Source organism: Lagopus leucura, unplaced genomic scaffold (assembly GCF_019238085.1).
Source record: "Lagopus leucura isolate 7727_CA_CO unplaced genomic scaffold, USGS_WTPT01 Super-Scaffold_73, whole genome shotgun sequence".
NCBI lineage: Eukaryota > Metazoa > Chordata > Aves > Galliformes > Phasianidae > Lagopus > Lagopus leucura.
Window position 1 is genome coordinate 32,366,848 of NW_024962252.1, and position 8,059 is coordinate 32,374,906.

Below are 8,059 nucleotides of genomic sequence, written 5' to 3' on the forward strand. Positions count from 1 at the left end.
ATTACTTATAATTGGGAAATATTATACACAAGGGCTGCTCCAAAATTAATGCCTCCTCTTTTATTATGTTGGCCCACAATATTAGAGGCAGATGTTGATGGTATGGCAGCAGAGGTTGAACTTTCTGCCAATATTCTGTGACATTTTGTTGCCACATGACACATGGCAGCAGAGGGGCACTCTGACACAATGGCATCTGTCATGGAAGTGTGTATGAAGCAAAGATGTGGAACTGAATTCCTCTGTGTGGAAAAAATTGTACCCATAGACATACATTGATACTTGCTGAACCTTTCTGGAGACCAAACGGTGGATGTTGGTGCAGTGAGGAGACTGTTGATCCAATGGAGTCTCAAATGACATCTCAACCTTGATCCAAGAAAGTATCAAAGAAGAGACAAAACATATGTTTTAAATTAAGCAGAAGATAACTGTTCTACTGGATATATGTTTCTGTGGCCTTTGTCCAATTTATTTTGTTTACTGGTTAGCATTAATAAAACTCAGGCTAAAACTCTTAAGACATGTTTATTATTTGAGTTTGTTTATAGGCTACACAATTGTCATGACTCCTATGCCATATGGATTAAACATGCAAATAAACCATGAACTATTCGAGCTTTCTCTGTGCTTTTTCAGTTTTCCATTCAGTTCATTACCATCTTTAGATCCGAGAGCTTAGTTAGCTGGCATTGTGATCCTAAGGCCTCATGACTCGTGCTGAGATACAGACCACCAGAGGCTCTGCATAACACACATGAGTTCCTGAAGCACTGCTCAATCCACAAGCCATGGACTCAGCCATTTTTGGGGAGGGGTTAGTGTTTACATTAAGGCTTTTGCACTCTTAGTTCACAAGCTTGCAGCTAACAGCCTGACTGCTTGGCTTGCTTTCCCATGCAGTTTTACCTTTAATTAAAACTACAGAAAAGACTGTTCCATCACTGATTTCCAGGGTACCATTCTTGCTGGTGTTCAGGCAATAACACACCTTTATTTACTGGGCATACCCCTAATAACTTTTTTGGAAAATACACAGAAGTGGATCTTGAGTCTTTGCTGTGACTTTTCTCCTGCATGTTCCAGGACTCCACTTCCTATAAATAGGATTGATCTGAACTGGATAAACTGAAGCCTTTGCAAAACCATTCTGTGCCAGTAGCTACCTCTGGTCAACCAGCAAGTCTGGCTCCAATTATCAGAGGCCACTTGCTTTTATACTCCCATCTTTTTCATCTTTTTTTTTTTTTTTTTTTTTTTTTTTAAGAAAAGGAGTGCTCCTATCCTCCCCTACTTCACCCCCTTCTTCTAGAGGCATCGTAAAATACACCACTCCGGGCTCTCTGTTGTTATAATGTTGTTTCAGCTGATAAGTGTTAGCGAGAAGCCAATACAATAGAGTATGAAGTCAGTGTGAGAGCTCCATCGGTGTAGGTCTTTATTAAGAACAATAAACACTGTAAGATGATATATGCGATCTTTTCCACCAGGAGTGAAGAGGCGATAGACTGAATGCACCAAAAGATGTTTCAAATCCCTCTGTTGCTATCCAAGAGTTACTTCTTTGTCTGTTTGCATGGTCCAATGAAACTTCATTTTCATTCCTTTCTTTTTTTTCCATCCTCTTTTGTACACATTCCTTGCCATTCTAATTAGCTTTCTATTACTACTTTAAGGGGCAAATAGCAATGCCTCTTCTATAGCTTCTGAGAGCTCTTCTGCAGGCAATAGTGTATGGGTTTGCTTACAATGTGTGGAAGGAATGGCCGGAGAGAGAACGGCTGCTTGCTGGGGTGTAGGGAAGTGAGAACAATCCTCTCTCTACTAGAGATTATCCCTGCATCTGTAACCCTTCTGGAGACGAGTAAGGCACCACTTCAATCCATGGAACACTAATAATAATGCTCTCTGGATAAGGATAGTCAGGAAATAAGTGCACATAGGATTATCAGATATTGAATATAAGAATTTGGGTATTCCAGTAAAAAATACCCTTATGCTTAACACCAGCTGTGGCCTTGTCATTTTGCAGTTCCATTTACTTGACACAGACTAGGGTTATTCAGGGCAGCCAAAAACACCTAAAGGAGCATCAGGTCCCCCACAGTCTTGCAGAAGTCCTCCTGCCCTGCATAAGCTTGAAGATATAGTGGCTAGAACTAAAACAGAGGAACTCTGAGGAACTTCACTGAGCCTGGAGCTTTCATTCAGTGCTTTTTGATTCAGTTTCCTCATCTGACAGTGACCTCTTGCAGAGCACTTAGGAATGAGGTATCACTTCTTAGTAAGTGGAGTACAAAAGGAAAATATAGGTTCTTGGCACAAGTTTCCTAATCTAGATGAAAGGAAGCCTTTTCCTAGGAGTCCTCACATACTTTTTCAGGGGCAGACATTTCTTCCTTCGTGCTCATCTGCTAGTTTCAAAGCCCCCACATGGGACCATCACAGAGGAAGTGTCCATGGGGCACAGGAAGAGGAACAATCTATCTAGAAACACTCCATTTCTTATGTAAAACCCTTGATCCATATAGTGTGCAAAGGCTGTGCTCGCTCACAAATGAGAGTCCTGATACACCCTAGCTTGCACTGTGTTGAAAGGAAGGTCACTCTTCACCCAGGGGGATGCTGCCAACCTCCCTCTTCATCAGTAGAACCAATTCAGGTAGTTCTAAGGAGAAAGTGGGTGTGTGCATTAAGGGATAGGCAACTGGTTCAGCTTCGGTTAGGGAAAATAGCAGCCAGCGAAGAGTAAGTACTTGTATCCCACTGATTTTGACACTTCTCGATTTCCAGAGTATTCCTGCAACTACTGGTATAATGCACCTAACAAGAATGTGGCATGATATAGAACAAAGACAAAAGAGAATCAGACAAGTTTATTCTGCAGAAAAAAAAGAGCTCACAGCTTAATCCAACAGCTCATCAGGCAACTGTCATTGTGCCCTGTGCAAGTGCAGTGAGCTTGATAGTCCAAATGGATAAGAATTGTTACCTTCCAGGGAGATCACTTGCTCAAAATTTAGAGGCAGAAAAATGCAGTGTGGAAATATGGTTACCAGAGTAAATAAAAATGGTGCTTTGGCCAATAGTTGGTTCAAAACACATGTTAAAAAAGAAAAATAAAAAGGAGGAAAAAAAGCAGAGCGAACAAATTGTCCTCGTGTTTCAGGAAAAAGTGAAACCTTCTGGAGGTGGTGGTGGCCTACACTGAGACACACTGTCTATTGGTCATTGTGACTAAACAAGTTCCAGCTGGTCTCAGAACTTTGTTCGGCTTGCTTTTTATTTTGGACATTGAAAATTATGTTTTATTTCCTAGCTGTCAGCTTACTCCTGCTGGATTGTTTGGTAAAGGGGAGATGTCCTTGTTAGATGACATTCTCTTCTTCCCTTGCTAGTGCTGGTGCAGGCATCTCTCCCTTCACTTGCTGCTGTTCCCAGCTGCAATGCAGCACTAAGGTTGGCTGCTCTGCCCTTGCTGCCAGAGCATCTTCTCTGTTCTGCTACTCCTGAATGACTAATGTGCTATCCGAGCCATTCCTAATGGCACCTAGTTGGTTGTCTGTAGCTCTGAAAGTAATGCCTCCTATTTATTTCTATGGAAGCTATAATAAAGAACACAATAACACTATTTGATAGAGCTAATTTTCATCTACAAAACACTCTTTTTCAGTGTAGTATCAGTGTAGCTATCCATTTTTGCAAGTGATGAACAAGAGTCTGCATGCCATGCTTGTAAAAATCTGCATGGCTGTCCAGAGCATGGCTTGTCCTTCACATCACTGTTGCCACTGCTGAAATGCACCACTCATCTCCCCACTGTGCTCACATACATTGTTTGGTCCCCATATATTCAGCAAGTGTCAATGAATACTATGGGGTACCATTTGTTCTGCATGGAGGAATTCAGTGACACACCCTTACTTCATACACACTTCTATGTCAGATGCTACTGTGTCAGACTTCCCCTCTGCTGCCATCTGTCACACAGCAACAAAATGTAATGTAATGTTGGCAGGAAGGCCCAGACTCTACTGCCACATCACCAGCATCTGCTTCTGATGTTGTGGGCCAACATAATAAAATAGGAGGCATTACTTTCAGAGCAGCCTTCATACTGACATTAAGGAGGAGAGGCTTTATCTCATCTGATTTCAGCTTTCTCTGAGTTTTGGCTCCTGACCTTCTGGAAGCAGACAGGCATCTTCTAGTAAAGAATCAACCTGACCTCAGACATGAATCCCAACATACCTGATTAATTCCTGGTGTAAGCAGGATCTTTTGCTTTCAGAAAGGTTGCACTGTGGAAGGAAGTTGCCTCAGGTCATAGGCGCAATCAATATCAGAGAAGCACTTGGCATGGGGGAGTGCCCACCTTCCCGCTGAGTTCCTATTCACCAAAGCACATTGCTTCCCTACCCACAGGGTACGGCTGTGCCTGATTTACAAAACCACCTTCTTGGGGCCTGTGTGGGCAAGGGGAAAATGCATCACTTAACAACATGTTTAGATACACTTTGCAACCAGTCTATTTTTAATCCTTCCTTCTCCCTCTCTTCCTGTTCTGCACCTTTTCTCATTTTAGTTTATTTCACTGTTGTGTATTTAATGTTTTTATTTCATAATAGCCTTCTTTAACTTTGAAATTCTTTTCTTTCTTGGACAATGTTTTAATTTAGTATAAAGTGGTGTGTGTGTTTTTTAAAGGGGGAATAGGCAACAAACAAATTGTCAGTCAAAGCAAAATGAAAATCCGTCCTGTCTAATGCTAGAACTTTAGTGTCAGGTGTTTTATAAAGAGAAAAATCTGCATTAGAGCAGCTATGCATCTTAGCACATCTCTAGCATGACCCTGCAGTGAAATAAGCTGTGCCCAAGCAGTTCGTGGCCAAAAGACAGGCTAATCCTGGCACACATATATCAGCTCTGTGCCTTCAGGTACTGCTCAGACCCAGGGCCTCCAGATGCATATCAATGCCTGGGAATGCTTTCACAGCTCTTGGTACTCATAACAGCATTTCCTGCACTGTGAGGTGAATGGGACCAAGAGTCTAAGCCAAGGTAAATGGCCTAAGGACATAGTCAAGACAGAGGTGCTACCTTGTGTTAAATCATGCACAGGAAAAGCACACAGACTTTATGGCACTGTTCTACTGCATGCCTCACATGAATGAAATTAGTTTTTAATAGCACAAAGACTTTATTTTCCTGTTTGAGAAATGAGAAGAGAATTGGGTACAGAGAAAAACTTTCATTAGATTGGGGTGTATGGAGGATATCTTTGATGTCTTTTCTGTTTTTTTCCAGCCTCCTGAAGCTCACCTACAGATATGAATTTCAAAAATTAAGCAGTTTGTCTTCGTTCTACTTCTCCATGAAGGCAAAGAACACCTAACCCAACAGATGAGTATAGGTCGAGGGCAAAAGTCACAGGTCTCATCCAATGACACTGTGCTTCAGTAGTGCCCTTGGTCCTAAGGCTGGAAGGAAAGTCAGATTTAAGTTTATTTGTACTTCTGAATCCCTTTGAATCCAGTTGGATGTCATCTGACAAGACTGCACCACAGGCAGTATGTGAGCTCCTCAAGACAACTTTGTCCCTAAGCTTCAAGATTTGGCCCTCTAAATAATACATCTTTTTAACCTCACTGTATGGGCACACCTTTGCAAAAAGCTTGGCAAGTTTGTGAGCCAAAGAAGATGCTGACTCTGGCTAAGATGTGAGCTTGCAAAGTGTCAGCTATATTGAAATTATTTCCACATCAAATCCTCCTAGGTAGCTTACTGGATTTTCTTTTGAGCTATGTACTGTCCCTTGGAGAGGAAACATTTTGCTGGGAGGGAGCATTTATAGTCATTGCAATTGCAAGTCTTTGCTCCAGGTTACAAGAGACTGCCTCTGTTCCTCCACCCTTCCTAAGTTGATTGCCCTCCTTCTCCAGCTGCTGCAACTTCCACAGCTGTATTTCAGTCCATGTATTCGAAGTGCAGTGGAGCATAGCTCAGTGCTTGAAGAAAGCTCCTCCACCCAGGGAATCACAGAATCATAGAATCACAGAATGGGACACAGGAATGGCTGCAGATGCTTCCACTGGTGACAATAGCCACTCGCAACCTAATTCCTTGCCCACGGAATAGAGAGAAGCTGGAACAAGGAGCTAAGGGAGCTCTTTGCATCTCACCCCGGAGGGAAGTAAGTAGGAAAGAACAACACTAGCTAAAACTCTATACAGGGTTTCATGACACATGAAGGGGAACATGGGTGGGAAGGACAAGGACTGGACAAGGTCCTGGAGCAGCAAGCATACCTCTAGCTAGAGATACAGGTGTTGGGTATCTGGGATAAGTGCTGCTGGGCTGCTGATGGTTTCTCAGGACAATCATTTGTCCCAAATGCTGATGAATTAATGCTCTCAGTTGTTTCTCTTGTCCACTCCAGACATACCTCTTTTCATCAGGAAATGCTTTTATGGCTGCACTCTACTGGAAAGGCCTGCCCCAAGCAACAAAACAAAACAAAAAGAGATCAAGGGAATACCTTAGGCCTGTTGAAATAAAAACAGCAAAGACTAACCCTTAGAAAGTTTCTGGGATGAAAAAAAAGCTTTCTGTAATGTTGAAAAAGGAAAGAAAATGCACTCAAAGGCAAGAATAGTCTTTCTACCTTCTTCTGGAACACACAACTCCTCAGCCAGGCTGGTGAAATGGGCAGGCAGAGAGGGCAGCTTATTGAGAAAGTGGAGCCTCTTTTGGTTGAGGAGAGTCATTGCCTGATTAAAAATCTGCAGCCTCTTTGGCCTTGAACATTATTCAGCTCTTCTGTGGACAAAAAGGGACATTTCCCAAGGCCAATATTGGATTTTGCATGAGTTGCATTCCTGCTGACACCACGTTTACTCTGATGTTACGTGATCCAGCTATTTTTATTTGACTGTGAGGAATTCAATGCACTCAACAGGGTGTAACATCTGTGACATATCCACACAAGCATTGTTTATTTTTATGAAACAAGACCTATGCTTACAGCACTTGCCAGGGAATGTGCAAGGAGAATCCTTGCACTGCATTTCCAATATTTTGTGGAGGCATCATATACAAAGTGGGCATTTTGTAGTTGCACTGATGATTCTACACAATTACACAATTAGTGTCAACAAACGGAAAGCAAAGCCTGCTTTGAAAAGACTCACAGAGTTGTTGCACAGAGAAAATTGCAGAGGGCAGATGTGCAGCTCACAGGATTCAGATTGCTGTTAGAAGATGGAGTAGAAAGCTGTGACTGAACAGGACCTCAGCTTGAATCCAAGGCTGCTGCTGTGACTCCCTCCCACCTCTGGCAACTCTGCTGGCTCTGTTCCTCCAGCTGTGAAAGCCAGATGTAATAATGTTTATGTATAGGTATGCTGTGCTATTGTCTGTGTCCATGAAAATGCTAATTTGTTTGTGGTGAAACACAGCCTAAATAAAGGTGCAACAGCGTGTGCTGTTTGCAGCATTCACAGTGGATTTGAGTGCTATAGGCACTACAGGTACAAGAGCATAACCTGTAGGATGCAGGAATGGCCAGGGTGACAAACTTATGTACAAGTACATAATTTACACAAGTACGATGTTGTGAAGACACATGTGGGGTGGGGGGATGAGCTGGAAAATAAGTCAGATGTGTTTTGCTCTGCATTTTCAGCTTTATTTTTCCCTTGTGCTTTATCTGATTTTCCTGCAAGTGATAGTCTATTGATCCAAATTCACCTCTGATTAAGTCCAACATCCTGAGGGATGCTCACCCACACATACACCCAGCAAATAGTGGCAATGGAGTTGTTGAAAATAGTATGTATTTCTTGGGCTATACATGTGAATAGAAAGAAAAAAAGTGCAGTGTAAAACACAGTTTCTCATAATTGGAAGACTTCAGCCCTTGACTAGATGCCATGTCGTGTTGCTGTCTTCCAAAGAGGCGATTTTTGTCCCTTTTGAGCAGAACATTATTTTAACACAGTGCGCATAAGGGAGTCCTGCAAGCTTTTCCTTCTCAGCTCAAGGAAGCAACTTGCACAGA